Source organism: Eriocheir sinensis, chromosome 27 (assembly GCF_024679095.1).
Source record: "Eriocheir sinensis breed Jianghai 21 chromosome 27, ASM2467909v1, whole genome shotgun sequence".
Taxonomy (NCBI): domain Eukaryota; kingdom Metazoa; phylum Arthropoda; class Malacostraca; order Decapoda; family Varunidae; genus Eriocheir; species Eriocheir sinensis.
Window position 1 is genome coordinate 14,176,045 of NC_066535.1, and position 17,695 is coordinate 14,193,739.

The following is a 17,695-nucleotide window of genomic DNA, read 5'->3' on the forward strand; positions in this document are numbered from 1 at the left end:
AAAAACATTTAACCCGTTACACGCACCTCACGCAAGTACCTGCATGCGTCCTCGGAGAGTTAATGGATACGGGTTTCTTAAAAGACTCTCCTCATCGTCTTTTATATCCTAGGTTGCTTTTTCTTCTTGCATTTTTTTCCTTCTTTCCTTCCTTGCCTTTTTGATGCTCTCCTTCTGTCTTTTTTTCCTGCCTTCCTTCTTTCCTTCTTGACTGACTTCCTTCCTTCCTTCCTTCTTTTCTGTCTTTCTTCTGTCTTTCTTTCTTTCCTACCTTCCTTTTTGTTGCCCTCCTTCTTTCCTTCTTCCTCGCTGCTTTCTTTGCTGTCCTTCCTTCCTTCCCTCCTTTCCTTATTCCTTTCTTCCTTCCTTCGTTCCTTCTCCCCACCCTTCCTTGTTGCCTTGTTTTGTCTTCCTGCTTTCCTTGCTTCCTTCCTTTGCTGTCCTCCTTCCTTCCTTCCTTCCTTTCTTTATTCCTTCCTTCCTTTCTCTATTCCTTCCTTCCTTCCTTCCTTCCTTCCTTCTCCCCACATTTCCTTGTTGCCTTATTTGCCTTCCTGCTTTCCTTACTTCCTTCTTTTCAACACCATCACAACCCCCCCCCCCCCCTCACCACCACCACCACCACCAGTATCCTTCGTAGAACCTCATTTCCAGTCCTCTCGCCCCAGGGTCCCCGAGTTCCTCCCTTCATCCCGACCTCCTTATTGTTTTTTCCTTCCTTTCCTCCTCCTTCTCTACGCGGCAAAGACAGACGAGGCTGATTCCTGCGAGACAAGATCAGGCCCTCTCGTTATGGGTCTTCTTCCTCTTCCTCCTCCTCCTCCTCCTCCTCCTCCTCCTCCTCCTCTTTTTTCTCTCACCTCTCATCTCCTGGTCATGTCTTTCTGTATCTATTTCTGTCTTTGAGTCTCTGTCTGTCTCTATGTCTGTCTCTGTCTCTTTTTCTCTCTTTTTCTCTCTTTCTCTCTTTCTCTCTCTCTCTCTCTCTCTCTCTCTCTCTCTCTCTCTCTCTCTCTCTCTCTCTCTCATCTTTATCAAGGTTTATCTATATTCTTCTGTTTCCTTGACTCGTGTATGTGACTTTTCTTCATTATTTTTCTCTATCTTTTTTTATTCTCTTTTATCTCTATCTCTTTTTCACATAAGCTGTATCCATCATTATTTTTGTGGTGTTTCCTTTTGTAGTCTTTTCTCGCTTTATTTATCGTTGTTGTTAATCTTCATATTCTCTCTGGTTATTGTTGTTTTTTCTCTCCTTTATTCTCTTCTTTCTTAATTTTATCGCCAAATGAGTTGCAACATTACGCTAAGCTTTTTTAATAATCGTTTTTCCTTGTTCCCTTGTATCTTCTTCGTTCTCAATATAATTCATTTTTCTTCTGTGTCATTTTTTTTCCTCCTCCTCCTCCTCGTTTTCCTTTTCATTCTCCTCCTCCTCCTCCTCCTCCTCCTCCTCCTCCTCCTCCTCCTCCTCCTCCTTTTATCGTATCCTTCCGCTATCGAGTTTGTTTTCCAAGACTTCACATTTTCTTTTGAAGTTTTTTTCTGCCCAGAACTCTTTCTTTTTACAAACTTATCTATTTCTTTTTTGTTCTCCTTTCATGTTTTCTCCTACTCCTCCTCCTCATCATCATCATTAGTATTTCATTTTTTTTTATTTCAGTTTTACCTCATTTATTAATTTTCATCGTTTTCCCTCATGTCTTTTCTCCTCAATCATCTTTTAATCACGTCTTTTTATCTATGTTCTATTGGTCTCTTTATGATATCTTTTGTAATGTATTTTCCTAGTTAGTCTCCTTCCTCTCATTTTCCTCCTCCTCTTCCTCCTCCTCCTTCTGTTACTTCTCATTCTTCTCTCATTTCTCTTTCTCTAACTTATCATCTTTCTCCTCCTTTATCTCCTCCTCCTTCCCTTCCTCTTTCTGTAACTTCTCATTCTCCTCCCATATCTCTTTGTCCAACCTCCTATCTTCCTCCTCCTTTCTCCTCCTCCTTCTCCTCCTCTTTCTGTAACTTCTCATTCTCCTCCCATATCTCCTTGTCCAACCTCTCATCTTCCTCCTCCTTTCTCCTCCTCCTTCTCCTCCTCTTTCTGTAACTTCTCATTCTCCTCCCATATCTCTTTCTACAACCTCCCATCTTACTCCTCCTTTTTCCTCCTCCTCCTCCTTTCCCTCCATTTCCTATTCTCGTTCATCTCTCGTAACTCTTCCCCTCACCTTTCTTCCTCTTCCATACCCGACATGCACCATCTCACGGCTCTCTTCTGTCCCACCACGCACCAGCCAAGTTCTGTAGAGGAGGCTGTGCGGTGAAGGGGTAGGAAGGAAGGAGGGAAGGGAGGCGCTGCATAACCCATTAGACTCGCCGCCACCTGCCTCACCTCTACTCAGCGGGCCCATGTTTCCTCCTGACTTTATTCTTGCTGCGTGACTCTCTTGCATTTCTTTCTTCATTACCTCTTGTCTTCTTCCGTTTCTTCAACCATTCTCTCCTTTCTCCTTCCCCACCATCTTGCTATCTATCGGCCTCCGTCCTTCTTCTCCTCTTCGCCCCTTCTTCATTTTGACTGTGTAACTCTCTTCTATCTCTTTCTTCATTCTCTCTTGTCTTCTTCCCTTTCTTCATCCATTCTTTCCTTTCTCCTTCCCCACCATCTTGCTATCTATCGGCCTCCGTCCTTCTTCTCCTCTTCGCCCCTTCTTCATTTTGACTGTGTAACTCTCTTTTATCTCTTTCTTCATTCTCTCTTGTCTTCTTCCCTTTCTTCATTCATTCTATCCTTTCTCCTTCTCCACCATCTTGCAATCTATCACAATCTGTCTTTATCTTCCTCCTCCTAGCGGCTCCTTCTTTCCTCTTCTCTTTATCCTGATCTTTCTTCACTCCCTCTTGTCTTCCTCCCTTTCTTCATCCATTCTGATCTTTCTCCTTCTCCACCATCTTGCCGTGTATCGCCTCTCAGTCTTTCTTCTCCTCCTCGTCCCTTCTTTCCTCTTCTCTTTATCCTCTTCAATCTCTTTCTTCACTCCCTCTTGTCTTCTTTCCTTTCTTCATCCATTCTCTCCCTTCTCCTTCTGCACCATCTTGCCATGTATCGCCTCTCAGTCTTTTTCCTCTTCCTCCTTCTCCCTTCTTTTCTTCTTCTCTTGTTTCTCTTCTTCTGTCTTCTGCCTCCCTCTTCACTCCTTGTCTCCAGTCTCAATTTTCAGCTGTCCATCTGTTCTCTTCTTTCTCCTCCACCGCTTGCTCTCTGTCGCATTCTGTCTTTCTCCTCTTCCTCCTCCTCTTCCTCCTCCTCCTAGCTGCCCTTTGTTTCCTCTTTCTCTCTCCTCATTCTCTCTTGTTTTTTTTTTGTTTTTTTTTCCATCCGTGTCCCGTTCTTTCTCCTCCGCCACCTCGCTATCTATCGCATTCTGTCTTCTCTTCCTCCTCCTCCTCCTCTTCCTTCTTCTCCTCCTCCTCCTCTTCCTCCTCTTTCCTTCCTCATTCCCTCTTGTCTTCCTTTGTTTTTAGTTTTTATTCTGTTCTTTCTCCTCCTTCACCACCTTGCCATTTATCACCTTATATCCTCCTCCTCCTCCTCCTCCTCCTCCTCCTCCCGTCATCGTACACATGCACCCCCGACAGTTATAGTTTGTCAGGGAGGAGCGTCGTGCGTGCGTCTGGGTGTAATGGGAAGGGCGGAGGCATGAGAGAGAGAGAGAGAGAGAGAGAGAGAGAGAGAGAGAGAGAGAGAGAGAGAGAGAGAGAGAGAGACGAGAGACGAGAGAGAGACCCAGACGTCATTGTTTCCCCTGTGACCTTGCTTTTTTTGTGGCTCTTGGGCGAGGTGGAGTATTGACAGAGGTAACTATGACTTGACCTGGACTGACGGTGGGCTGAGGAGGAGGAGGAGGAGGAGAAGAAGAGAAGAAGAGGGAGGAGGAGGGAGGGTGGGTGGGAGACGAGGAGGAGGAGAAGAGGAGGGAGGAGGAGGAAGGAGGGTGACAAGAGAGGGGAAAGGTGAGTGGAAGACGAGGAGGAGGAGGAAGAGGAGAAGAGAAGAGGGAGGAGGGAGGGTGACATGAAAGGGGAACGGTGGGTGGAAGACGAGGAGGAGGAGGAGGAAGAGGAGAAGAGAAGAAGAAGGAGAAGGAGGAGGGAGGGTGACTAGAGAGGGGAATAGTCGGTTGTAGACAAGGAGGAGGAAGAGGAGAGGAGAAGAGGGAGGAGGAGGAGGAAAGAGGGGAACCAGAAAGGGGAACAGTAGGTGGGAAACGAGGAGGAGGAAAAAGAGAGAAGGAGGAAGAAAAGAGAAGAAGGAGGAAGAGGAGGAGGAGAGGGCGGGGTGGCGGCTGTGAGGGGGCAGGGAAGGGGTTATGTTAGGAAAGAAACGCGGGGAAGTGTGACCCTGGAGACAAGAGGGGATACTATAAACAAGGACAGATAACTTGGTGTCAGACGTGGCGGTGGCGTAGGACAGAGAACGTGGGGGGGAAGGCAGTGAGGTAGGGTAAGAAGAGTTGTGAAAAAGAGAGCTTAGGTTTGTAGGGGTGGGAGAGTGGCTATTAAGTACAAAAGAAAGGTAGGCTGTTAGACGTTGGGATGGCGTTGGACAGAGAATGTGGGCTGGAAGGCAGTGATGTAGGGAAGAAAAAGTTGTGAAAAAGAGAGCTTAGGTTTTCAGGGATGGGAGAGTGGCTATTAAGTACAAAAGAAAGGTAGGCTGTTAGACGTTGGGATGGCGTAGGACATATAATCTTAGCGGGAAGGTGGTGACGTATGGAAAAAAGGGATATAGAGAGCTTAGGTTTGTAGCGGACTTTGTAGGAGGCTGGACATTCAATAAACAAAGCTAATCGTGGTGTTTGACGAAGTGATGGGGTAGGATAGACAATAAGGGTGGACTGGTTGTGTGACGTAGGGAAGAGATGGCTGTGGAAAGAGAGCTCAGATGCGACGGGGAAAGAGAGTGGACATTCAATACGGAAACACAAAAAAATAATCGTGATGTCAGTCTTTCAGATCGCGTAGGACAGAGAATCAGGGCGGACAAGTAGTGATGTATACAGGAAGGGTTGATGATAACAGTTCATGCGTGTAGGACTTATAGGGCGATTGAGAACGACACGGGTAGGAAGAGAAGTGGATATCCAATAAGCAAACAAAAAAATCGTGGTGTCAGTCATTCAGATCGCGTAGGACAGAGAATCAAGGCGGACAGGTAGTGATGTATACAGGAAGGGTTGATGATAACAGTTCAGGCGTGCAGGGCTAATAGGGCGGTTGAGAACGACACAGCTAGAAAGAGAAGTGGATATCCAGTAAGCAAACAAAAAAATCGTGGTGTCAGTCATTCAGATCGCGTAGGACAGAGAATCAGGGCGGACAAGTAGTGATGTATACAGGAAGGGTTGATGATAAAGAGTTCAGGCGTGTAGGACTTATAGGGCGGTTGAGAACGGCACAGCTAGGAAGAGAAGTGGATATCCAATAAACAAACAAATGAATCGTGATGTCAGTCTTTCAGATCGCGTAGGACAGAGAATCAGGGCGGACAAGTAGTGATGTATACAGGAAGGGTTGATGATAACAGTTCAGGCGTGTAGGGCTAATAGGGCGGTTGAGAACGACACAGCTAGAAAGAGAAGTGAATATCCAGTAAGCAAACAAATGAATCGTGATGTCAGTCTTTCAGATCGCGTAGGACAGAGAACATGAGCGGACATATGGTGACGAATTACAGGAAAGGTTGATAATAAAAGTTCAGATGTGTAGGACTTATAGGGCGATTGAGAACGGTACAGATAAGGAAAGTAGATGTCCAAAAACCAAACAAAAAACTCGTGGTGTCAGTCGTTCAGATCGCGTAGGACAGAGAACATGGGCGGACAGGTGGTGACGGAGTACAGGAAAGATTGATAATAAATGTCAAGATGTGTAGAACCAATAGGGTGATTGAGAACGGCACATATAGGAAGGAGAGTAGATATCCAATAAGCAAACAAAAAACTCGTGATGTCAGTCTTTCAGATCGCGTAGGACAGAGAACATGAGCGGACATATGGTGACGAATTACAGGAAAGGTTGATAATAAAAGTTCACGCGTGTAGAACTAATAGGACGATTGAGCACGGCATAGCTAGAAAGGGAAGTGGATATTCAATGAGCAAAGAAACAAATCGTGGTGTCAGTGTTTCAGACCGCGTAGGACAGGGATCAAGGGCGGAGAGGCGGCGATATAGAGCAGGAAGGGTTATGAAAAGAATCTCAGAGGCGTAGGAGAAACATAAAGAGGGCGATGAGAATGAAACAGGTAGGAAGGAAAGCTGATATCCAGTAAAGAGATATAAATTTAATGGTGTTTGAAGAGAGAATGAGGGCGATGTAAAGCGTGAAGGATTGAGATAAGAGAGCTCAGGTGTGTAGGGGAACTTATACTGAGGGGAATGAGAACGAAACAGATAGAAAAGAAAGTGAATATCCAAAACCTAAACATATATATCTTCGGAAGTATGATGCAAAAGATACGAAAACCAGAACGTAAAGGCAGTGATGTATGGCAGGAAGGATTATGAAAAGAGAACCCAGGTGAGGAGGACGAAGGGAGCGAAGCAGGTAGAAGGAATAGTGGATTTTCAATAAACAAACATAAACATCGTCGGAAGTGTGATGGAAAGGATACGAGAACCAGAGCGTAAAAGTATAGTGATGTAGGGGAGGAAGGATTATGAAACGAGATCTCAGGTGAGGGCGGAGAAAGCGAAGCAGGTAGAAGGAACAGTGGATTTTCAATAAGCAGACATAAACATCGTCGGTAGAGTGATGCAAAGGATACGAGAATCAGAACGTTGGGGTGTAGTGATGCAGGGCGCGGAGGGTTTAGACAAGAGAGCTCAGGTGTGTAGGGGGACGAAGCAGGCTGGAAGAATAGTGGATTTTCAATAAACAAACATAAGTATCGTCGGAAGTGTGATGCAAAAGGATACGAGAATCAGAACGCGAAGATAAAGTGATGAAGGGCGGGAAGAGTTGCGACATGAGAGCTCAGGTGTGTTGGGGAACTGATATTGAGGGCACAGGTAGGAGGAAGAGTGATCATTTAATAAACAAACATAAATATCGTGATGTCGGAAGCTTACTGGAGAGGATATGAAAACCAGAACGAAAAGGGCGAGAAGGATTTAGACTAGAGAGCTCAGGTGTGTAGGGGAACTGATATTGATGACACAGGTAGGAGAACAAGTGGATATTCAATAAACAAACGTAAATATCGTGATGTCGGAAGCGCGCTGGAAAGAATATGAGAACAAGAACGAAAAGGGCGAGAAGGATTGAGACAAGAGAGCTCAAGTGTGCAGGAGAACTGATATTGACGACACAGGTAGGAGAAAAAGTGGGCATTCAATAAACAAACATAAATATCGTGATGTCGGAAGCTTACTGGAGAGGATATGAAAACCAGAACGAAAAGGGCGAGAAGGATTGAGACAAGAGAGCTCAGGTGTGTAGGGGAACTGATATTGACGACACAGGTAGGAGAAAAAGTGGACATTCAATAAACAAACATAAATATCGTGATGTCGGAAGCGCGCTGGAAAGGATATGAAAACCAGGACAAAAAGATCTTGATGTAGGGCGGTGACAGACATGAAAAAGAGGTCTTGAAATAAATAAATAAAAAGTAGAAAAAAATATAAAGAGGGCGATGAAAGTGACACAAGATTACTAGTGAATATGCCATAAATAATTATTGAAGTGAATGAGGGCTGAAAGCGTAATAGGGCGGAACGGTAATTATGTAAGGCGGAAATAGGCTTAGAAAAAAGGAGTCTTGAATACGTAGAGGAAACTTAAGCTTACCGTAATGATGATGATGATGGGGGACGATGTATGGCGGGATGAAGGGACTGAAAGATGAAGGTGCCGAAAGATGAAGGAGTGAAGGGTGCCTTGGTCTGGGGTGTGGTAGGGTTAAGGACGCTGTGGTTTGAGGTTTCTGGCTAAATTTGAGAACGTATGGGAGTTGGTGTGGATGTGAAGTGTATTAAAAGAACATAAGAACATAATGTAAGGAGTCTGCAAGAGGCCGGTTGGTCTATACAAGGCAGTTCCTGTAATCCTAACCCCACCTTACCTCACTATCCATGAATTTGTCCAACCTCTTCTTGAATGTATCTAAGGTATTGGCACCCACAACATAACTCCTAAGCTTGTTCCATTCGTCCACCACTCTACTGGTGAACCAATTCTTGCCTGTCTTTGCTGAATCTGAATTTGTCTAACTTAAAACCATTGCTACGTGTCCTACCTGGTTCTTTTACCACTAAAACCCTATTGACATCCCCTTTATTAAAGCCCTTCATCCATTTATAGACTTCGATAAGGTCTCCTCGCAACCTTAGTCTTTCCAGTGAGTGTAAATTTAAATGCTTAAGTCTATCCTCATAATATCTCATAATGATATAGGGAATAAATTTGAGAACGTGAGGAAAGCAAGAATGTGGATTGGAAGTATATGAAAGGAAAACGTGCGTTATAGTTGCGGGCTAGCTTGAAGGGTGGATTTTAAAGGTATTGAAAGGGAAGCTATATTAAGGGAATGGCGTTGTAGGTAAAGGAAGGCTAGCGATAAAGAGTAATGGGAGGAGGAAGGTGAAGGGTGGCAGGGTAGGGAATGGCTTGAATGGTGAATTTAAAAGGTATTGAAAGAGAAGCTATATTAAAGGGTGTTATATGTAAGGGGATTAGCTCTAAGGCGTAATGGCAGGAGGGAGGATAAGGGTGGCAGGGTAGTGACTGTCTTGAAGCGTGAATTTAAAAGGCACTGAGAGGGAAGGTATATTAGAGTGTTATAGGTTAGGGGGTAGCTCTAAGGGGTGAAAGGGTAGGTAGGTGCTCGGGTAGAGGTGCTGTGTCGCTGTCGTTGGTGTTCAGGGCTGCACGTGGCGGGGGAAGAAGGCTGAGAGTGACAGGTTATCTTCGAGGGATCCAAAACTTGAGGAAGAATTTACTCGGATCATGGAGAGGAAAATCAGAGCATGAGGGAGTGAACGAGACTTTAACTGAGCGAGAGGATGCTTGTGATGCTGATGGTGACGAGATGAACAGCTGCAGTAGAATATTGTAGCGTTTTTTTTTTTTTACCTTATGAAATTTTAAGCATATTACATTATTTCTACAGGTTATCATAGACTATAATGGAATGTTTTCTTACGCATAATCCTCTCATGTTGTTGAAGGTGAGGAGATTGTGGGCTTCAGTAAAATATTGTACCGTTTTTTTTTTTTTTTTTTTTTTTTTTGTGTGTGTGTGTGTGTTAAGCATTTAATAAGCTTGATACATGAGTTCTTTCAGTTATGAGAGAATATAACTAAATTTTCTCTTCTGTATAATCAGCTTGTGTTGTTGAAGGTGACGAGATTGTGAGCTTCAGTAAAATATTGTAACGTGCTTTTTTGTGTTATGAACTTAATAACGTTAATACATTACTTCTTCAGGTTATCAGAGTATATAATTAAATGTTTTCTTTTGTATAATCAGCTTGTGTTGTTGAAGGTGACGAGGTGGTAAACTTCAGCAAAATATTATAGCGTGTTGTTTTTGTGTTTTATGAATTAATAAGCGTAATAGATTAGTTTTTTAAGTTATCAGAGAATGTAATTAAAAAGTTTCCTTCTGTATAATAATCTTGTGTTGTTGAAGATGCCGAGATGAACAGCTTCAGTAAAATATTGTAGCGTGTTTTTTTTGTGTGTGTGTTTTATGAATTCAATAAGCTTTATACATTACTTCTTCAAGTCATTAGAGAATATAATTAGTTGTTTTCCCCTATATAATCAGCTTCACTTCGCTGTGTTTATGTGTGACGTCCATATAGTAATCACGCAGCCTGAGGAACAGTTTTATGCTTCTTTTTCTATTAGGGACACCGGGCTTTTTCTATTAGGGACACCGGGCTTTTTCTATTAGGGACACCGGGCTTTTTCTATTAGGGACACCGGGCTTTTTCTATTAGGGACACCGGGCTTTTTCTATTAGGGACACCGGGCTTTTTCTATTAGGGACACCGGGCTTTTTCTATTAGGGACACCGGGCTTTTTCTATTAGGGACACCGGGCTTTTTCTATTAGGGACACCGGGCTTTTTCTATTAGGGACACCGGGCTTTTTCTATTAGGGACACCGGGCTTTTTCTATTAGGGACACCGGGCTTTTTCTATTAGGGACACCGGGCTTTTTCTATTAGGGACACCGGGCTTTTTCTATTAGGGACACCGGGCACAGATACTGAAAGCCTTGCTCCTCCTTCGTTAGTTGTATGATTCTGCTCTTTTCTTATGGACAACGACAATCAATACTTGACGCCTTGGTCCTTCTATGTCAGTTCTTTCTTTTATTTTTTCTAAGGGCAGCGGGCACTTATACTTAAAGCCTTGTTCCTCGTATATCAATTCTTTCTTTTATTTTTCTAAGAGTAGCGGGAACTAATACTTAATACCTTGTTCCTTCTACGTCAGTTCTATGCTTCTTCCTTTTCCTTTCCTATGGGCAGAAGGGACTAACACTTAAAGCCTTGTTCCTTGTGCGTCAGTTCTATGGTTTTCTTTTTTTCCCAAGGGCAGAAGGGACTAACACTTAAAGCCTTGTTCCTTGTGCGTCAGTTCTATGCTTCTTTCCTTTTTTTTCCTAAGGGCAACGGAGACTAACACTTGGCCTTGTTCCGTCTACTTCAGTTCTATGGTTTTCTTTTTTCCCAAGGGCAGCGGGGACTAAAACTAAAAGGCTTGTTCCACCTACCTCAGTTGTATGCTTCTTTCCCTTTTTTTTCTCTAAGGGCAACGGGGACTAACACTTAAAGCTTTGTTCCTTCTACGTCAGTTCTATGGTTTTCTTTTTTCCCAAGGGCAGCGGGGACTAAAACTAAAAGGCTTGTTCCACCTACCTCAGTTGTATGCTTCTTTCCCTTTTTTTCTCTAAGGGCAACGGGGACTAACACTTGGCCTTGTTCCGTCTACGTCAGTTCTATGGTTTTCTTTTTTCCCAAGGGCAGCGGGGAGTAATACTAAAAGCCTTGTTCCACCTACCTCAGTTGTCTACTTCTTTTCTCTTCTAAGGGCAACGGGAACTAACACTTTAAGCCTTGTTCCACCTACCTCAATTAAATGCTTCCTTCCTCTTCTGAGGGCGGTAGGGACAGATACGTAAAGCCTTGTACCTCCTTTGCCTGTTTTTCCTTTATTTTCCTTATGGCAGACTTCCTAAGCTTTGTATCTCCTTCGTCAAGATCGCTCAGGTGTATCATGAACCACAGGTAACAATATCCGAGGTGTGTTTGTCTAGCAACTTTCCCGTGCTTATGTTTACCCCCTCGAGGCCACTCATCTGCCACTCCTTTCTAATTACAAGTCTAATTTGAGGAGCCCTGAAACTACCCGTCGGCGATGCAATCTTGAGTGTAATTTATGGGCACTTTTTAGTTTAATTTTGCTTCACAAGAATGTTAAAGAAAATGAGGATATTACAAAATCCGCCATAAGCTGTATTTAAAAAAGATATTTATTAAAGGTCAAAGCCAGCAGCAGTCCTCGTAACCCAGCAGGATATTTCGAGAGAGAAACCTTCCAAGTATATCGCGTGGGCTGAAGAAAGCAACGCAACTCTTCATCGTGAGCAGCCTGCGAAGCGAACTGAAAACATGACGAGTGTAACCGACCTGACCTTCCTTCAAACAACTGGAAACTGAAAACAAGACAGCTGAAACACGCACTAAACAACTGAAAGGAAGAAATACTGAAAAGAAGAAACAATTGGGTTATGAAAACAAGCAAACAAACTGAACACAAGACAATTGAAACAAAAATGAAAATGAAACAATCAAGAAACTAAGGAAAACTGAAAAAAAATAAACAACTGATACAAACAAGAAAGCAAGAAACAAGAAACAAACAAAAAACAAAAAACAAAACATTGAAAACAAAACAAGAAACAACCGGAAACAAACAAAGAAAACAAAACACCAAACAAGAAATCACTGAAACAAGCAAAAAAACAACAAAGGAAAACAAAAAAACAAAACAAAAAAAAGACGTGTGTGTGTGTGTGTGTGTGTGTGTGTGTCTAACTAACTCTCAACATTCCCCGCTTACAAATTCCCGACGTCCATTTCCTGGGTCTAAACAAGGTCACTTTAATTCCACGTAGCTTAGTGATTTCTTTCATCTTTTCTTCTCATTCACTCGTCGCTCACTCAGCTAATCACTTCACAGACCAAGGAAGAGAGATTGCTGCGTCTTTCTATCTGTCTATCTATCTATCTATCTATCTATTCAATTATCTCGGTTTTTCTCAGATATTTGCAACGTTTTAGTGGTATTACAATGAGAGAGAGAGAGAGAGAGAGAGAGAGAGAGAGAGAGAGAGAGAGAGAGAGAGAGAGAGAGAGAGAGAGAGAGAGAGAGAGAGAGAGAGAGAGAGAGAGAGAGAGAGAGAGAGAGAGAGAGAGAGAGAGAGAGCAAACCGGAAGAATAATATCTGCGTGTTAGCGAGAGGAGATGCGGAGGAAAGGGATTAAGAATGAGGAAGAGAGAGAGAGAGAGAGAGAGAGAGAGAGAGAGAGAGAGAGAGAGAGAGAGAGAGAGAGAGAGAGAGAGAGAGAAGACAATAACGAGAGAGATGAAGCGCATGAGGGAAGGAAGGAAGTCAAGCGTGGAGGACACAAAGGAAAGGACTGTCCGTGTTTTTGTTTTTGTGTGTTTGTTTATTATCATTCTTTATTTTTCCTTGTTCCTTCCCTTTTCGTTATCATTTATTTTCTTTTCTTCTGTTCTTTCTCTCTTCCTTTCTTTCTTTCTTGGTCCAGGAAGTAAAAGTGCAAGGGTGGTCTGAATCTGGAGTTTTTGAGCACGTAAGAGAGAAAGAGAAAAAAGAAGAGAGAGAGAGAGAGAGAGAGAGAGAGAGAGAGAGAGAGAGAGAGAGAGAGAGAGAGAGAGAGAGAGAGAGAGAGAGAGAGAGAGAGAGAGAGAGAGAGAGAGTGTGTGTGTAGAGCAATGCATTCTTTTCTCCGCGATATTCTTTCTTTTTCTCTCGCACTGAATGTCAAAGCAAGTTCTTTTTTTGTTATTTGTGAGATTATTGTTATTATTATTATCATTATTTTTATCATTATTATTATATTTATTAGTAACCTATAATTATTTCTACTATTGTTTTTACTTGCTTTACCATTATTATTATTATTTCTTTTATTTTTTGTTGTTGTTTACGGAATAAGTGTTATTTTTTATTGTTTTCATATATAGCTGTTTTTTTTCTTTTCTCCCCCTGTTTCTCTTTGCTCCACTTTATTCATTCACAATTTCTATATTTTTTTCATTCCATTAAATTATTTCTTTCCTCATTTCGTTATTCTTTAATTTTTCATATTTTTCATTTTATCTTTTTTTTCAGTCATTCTCCAATCTTTCATTTTCTTTCATTTTTGCTTTATATCTATGTATGTCATTCTCTCTCTCTCTCTCTCTCTCTCTCTCTCTCTCTCTACCACCCCTCTGCCTGTATTAATCTTTCTCCCCGCATCTTGTCATTCAATCATTCCTTTTAACATTTCATTACTCGCTGCCTGTTATTATTATAAAACGACGAACGCAGGAAAATGACGACCAGCAAAACGTAAAAGGTCGGAAACATGATGAAAAGTGCAGTAATTAACGAGATACAACAAATTAATTCTTGTTTTGTCAGAGCAGCGCGGGGGCAGGCGGCCTTTGCCATCCATTGTTTCATTCGCTATGTGTTACTGGTTTGCTCTGCTCTTGTGACCTCTCGACTTTGTAACGCGAAAAGAGAAAACAACAGGCATATGAGAGAGAGAGAGAGAGAGAGAGAGAGAGAGAGAGAGAGAGAGAGAGAGAGAGAGAGAGAGAGAGAGAGAGAGAGAGAGAGAGAGAGAGAGAGAGAGAGAGAGAGAGAGAGAGAGACCAGAGACCAGAAAGGTAAGCAACGCAACACCCGCCCCCCCACCCACCCCCAAAAAAAAACGGTGGGACGTAAACCAAAATATAAATGTGAAAGAAAAGTGCCAACCTAAAACAAACAAAAACAAAACAGTAAAACCAAAATAAAAAAAAAACTGAAGGACGCGAATAAAAAAAAGAATATGAAGAAGAAAAAAAACAATAAAAGTGCCCAAACCTCCTCCTCCCCCCAGAACAAAACAGGGGGACGCAAATTAAATGAAAAAAAGAAGAGAAATGTGAAAGAAAAGAGCCAACGTTAAAAAAAACTGAATAATACCACTAAAAAATAACTGAAGGACGGAAACCAGAGAAAAAAAAAACAGGAACATGAAAGAAAAAAAAATCCTCAGAATAAAAGAAAAAAAAAACAAAGACAAACTGAAATAAGTAACCCCCCCCCAAAAAAAAGGAATATAAGAAAAAAAAACCGAACCCCCCAAAAATGGATGGACGGAAACTAAAGAAAAGAAAAAAAAACCGGAATGTAAAAGAAAAAAAAAGAATCAAATTATCGAAGAAAAAAAATACAAAGAAAAACATGGAAGAACGAAAACCGAACAAAAAGAAACAGGAATTTGAAAGAAAAAAAGCTAATCAGAATAAAAAGGAAAAAAAAACATTGCAAAGAAAAACATGGAAGGACAAAAACTGAAGAAAAAACGGAATATGAGAGAGAAAAAAGGCGATCAAATTAACGAAGAAAAACACTACAAAGAAAAACATGGTAGGACGGAAAGGCGAAGAAAAAACGGAATATGAGAGAGAAAAAAGGCGATCAAATTAACCAAGAAAAACACTACAAAGAAAAACATGGTAGGACGGAAAGGCGAAGAAAAAACGGAATATGAGAGAGAAAAAAGGCGATCAAATTAACCAAGAAAAACACTACAAAGAAAAACATGGTAGGACGGAAAGGCGAAGAAAAAACGGAATATGAGAGAGAAAAAAGGCGATCAAATTAACGAAGAAAAACACTACAAAGAAAAACATGGTAGGACGGAAAGGCGAAGAAAAAACGGAATATGAGAGAAAAAAGGCGATCAAATTAACCAAGAAAAACACTTCAAAGAAAAACATGGTAGGACGGAAAGGCGAAGAAAAAACGGAATATGAGAGAAAAAAGGCGATCAAATTAACCAAGAAAAACACTACAAAGAAAAACTTGGTAGGACGGAAAGGCGAAGAAAAAACGGAATATGAGAGAAAAAAGGCGATCAAATTAACGAAGAAAAACACTACTAAGAAAAACATGGTAGGACGGAAAGGCGAAGAAAAAACGGAATATGAGAGAAAAAAAGGCGATCAAATTAAGGAAGAAAAACACTACTAAGAAAAACATGCTAGGACGGAAAGGCGAAGAAAAAACGGAATATGAGAGAAAAAAGGCGATCAAATTAAGGAAGAAAAACACTTCAAAGAAAAACATGGTAGGACGGAAAGGCGAAGAAAAAACGGAATATGAGAGAAAAAAGGCGATCAAATTAACGAAGAAAAACACTACAAAGAAAAACATGGTAGGACGGAAAGGCGAAGAAAAAACGGAATATGAGAGAAAAAAGGCAATCAAATTTACGAAGAAAAACACTACTAAGAAAAACATGGTAGGACGGAAAGGCGAAGAAAAAACGGAATATAAAAGGAAAGAACGAACCTCAAAAAACTGAATAAAATCACTAAAAGAAACATGGAAGGACGGAAACCATAGAAAAAACGAAACATGCAAGAAAAAGAAAGTTAATCAGAATATCGGGGAAAAAAAAAAGACTTAAAGGACGAAAATCAAAGAAAAAAAAAAGGAATGTGAAAGAAAAAAAAGTTAATCAGAATATCGGAAAAAAAACTACGAAGAGAAACTGACTGAAAGGACACAAATCAAAGAAAAAAACAAATATGCCAAAAAAAAAAAACTTAATCAGAACATAGGAAAAAAAACACTACAAAAAATGACTGAAAGGACGCAAACCAAAGAAAAAGTTAGATTGGATATTTTAGGAGTGACTGAACTAAAACGAATGAAATCTTTGACTACTAAAATTACGTATGATCATATTAATCAGAGAGAGAGAGAGAGAGAGAGAGAGAGAGAGAGAGAGAGAGAGAGAGAGAGAGAGAGAGAGAGAGAGAGAGACCAAAAGCATAAATATCTCGGGCAGGAACTAAACCGCACATCTTTAAAAATGGCTATAAGAACTTTTTTTTTTTTTTGCTCCTTCCTCCTCCTCCTCCTCCTCTTCTCCTCTCGTCTGGAAAGCAAGAGGAAAACTAATGAACCCTGCTTCGCTTCACTGCTTCACCGCTTCGCTGCTTCACTCCACTGCTTCGATGTTTTGTAACCCAGAGAACACGAACATTTTATCTGCTCGTCCTTCGTCCACCTCTTTCAATACTACCAAAACTACCACTGGAACCATTATTATTTCTTCCTCTTCCTCTTCTTCCTCCGTCACCTCCTCCATAGCTCCTCTCCTCTCCCTTACCTCTTTTTTTCATTTTCCCTATCCTTTATTTTCTTCTACTTCTTTGCTCGTTCTCTTCCTTTGCTTCTCTTCCTTTCCTTCTTCTTCAAAATTACCACCACGTCTTCATTTATCATCTCGTTGGCATCCTCTCCATTTCCTCCTCCTCCTCTTCCTCCTCCTCCTCCTCCACCTCCTTTGTTTCCTTGTTTTTTTTATTCCTTTGTCCCTCCGCCTCCTCCTCCTCCTCCTTCTCTCTTCTTCCTTTCCTTCCCCTCAAAATTACCACCGCAGCCAGTATCGCTTCTCGTTCTTCTCTTCTTTCTCCTCCTCCTCCTCCTCCTCCTCCTCCTTCTCTTCTGCTTCCTCCTCCTCTGCCTCATCTTCTTCCTCTTCTTCCTCCTCCTCCTTCACGGACCCATTTATCCTCCCCCTCTTCTCCCCCCCCCTTCCCACGCGTCTGTTCGAACCGCTGAACTTAAATATTCGAGAGGGATATATTTTTTTTCCTCTTGAGTTTATTCGGTTTTTACTCCGCTGCCGTTTCTCATATCCGCTTTTTTTTTTCTTCCTGGTTTCCTTTTATGTTTTCTTTAATTAATTTTTGGTGGCTTGTTTTTTTGCTTTTCATATTTTGGGTTTGATTTTTTGTTATCATTCTATTTTTCTCCTTTTTTTGCATGTTTTCTTTTTAATTATCTTCAATCTTTTCATCGTCGTCGTCTTCATCGTCTTTGTTATCATCATCATCATCATCTTCATTGTAATTTCCTCCTTTCTTCCTCCTTCTCATTATCGTATCATACTATTTTTTTCCTTCTTTAACATGTTTTTTTTTTCATCTTCAATTTTATCATCATCTTCATCGTCCTCGCTTTCATTATCACTATCATCATCATCATCATCATTGTAATTTTCTCCTCTCCTCCTCCTCCTCCTCCTCCCAGCACCTTTATTTTTAGTCCCAAAATCTGAGTTTAACTTCTTATCAGGCGATCAAGGCGCTTTTACGAGCTTAATTTGCGTCGATTTTTCCCCTGTGAAGAGATTGTCGCTGGAAAACTTTACGGACACTTTGATTAGCCAACACCTGAAGCGCGAGTGTTGCCGGGCCGGGTGGAGGGGTCGGGTGGAGGAGGGGAGAAGGCATGCAGGTGGAAGAGGCATCAGCGGCGGCACTATTTTAAAAGGGAAGAAATGAACGAGCAGATGCGGAGACTGTACTTATTGTGGACG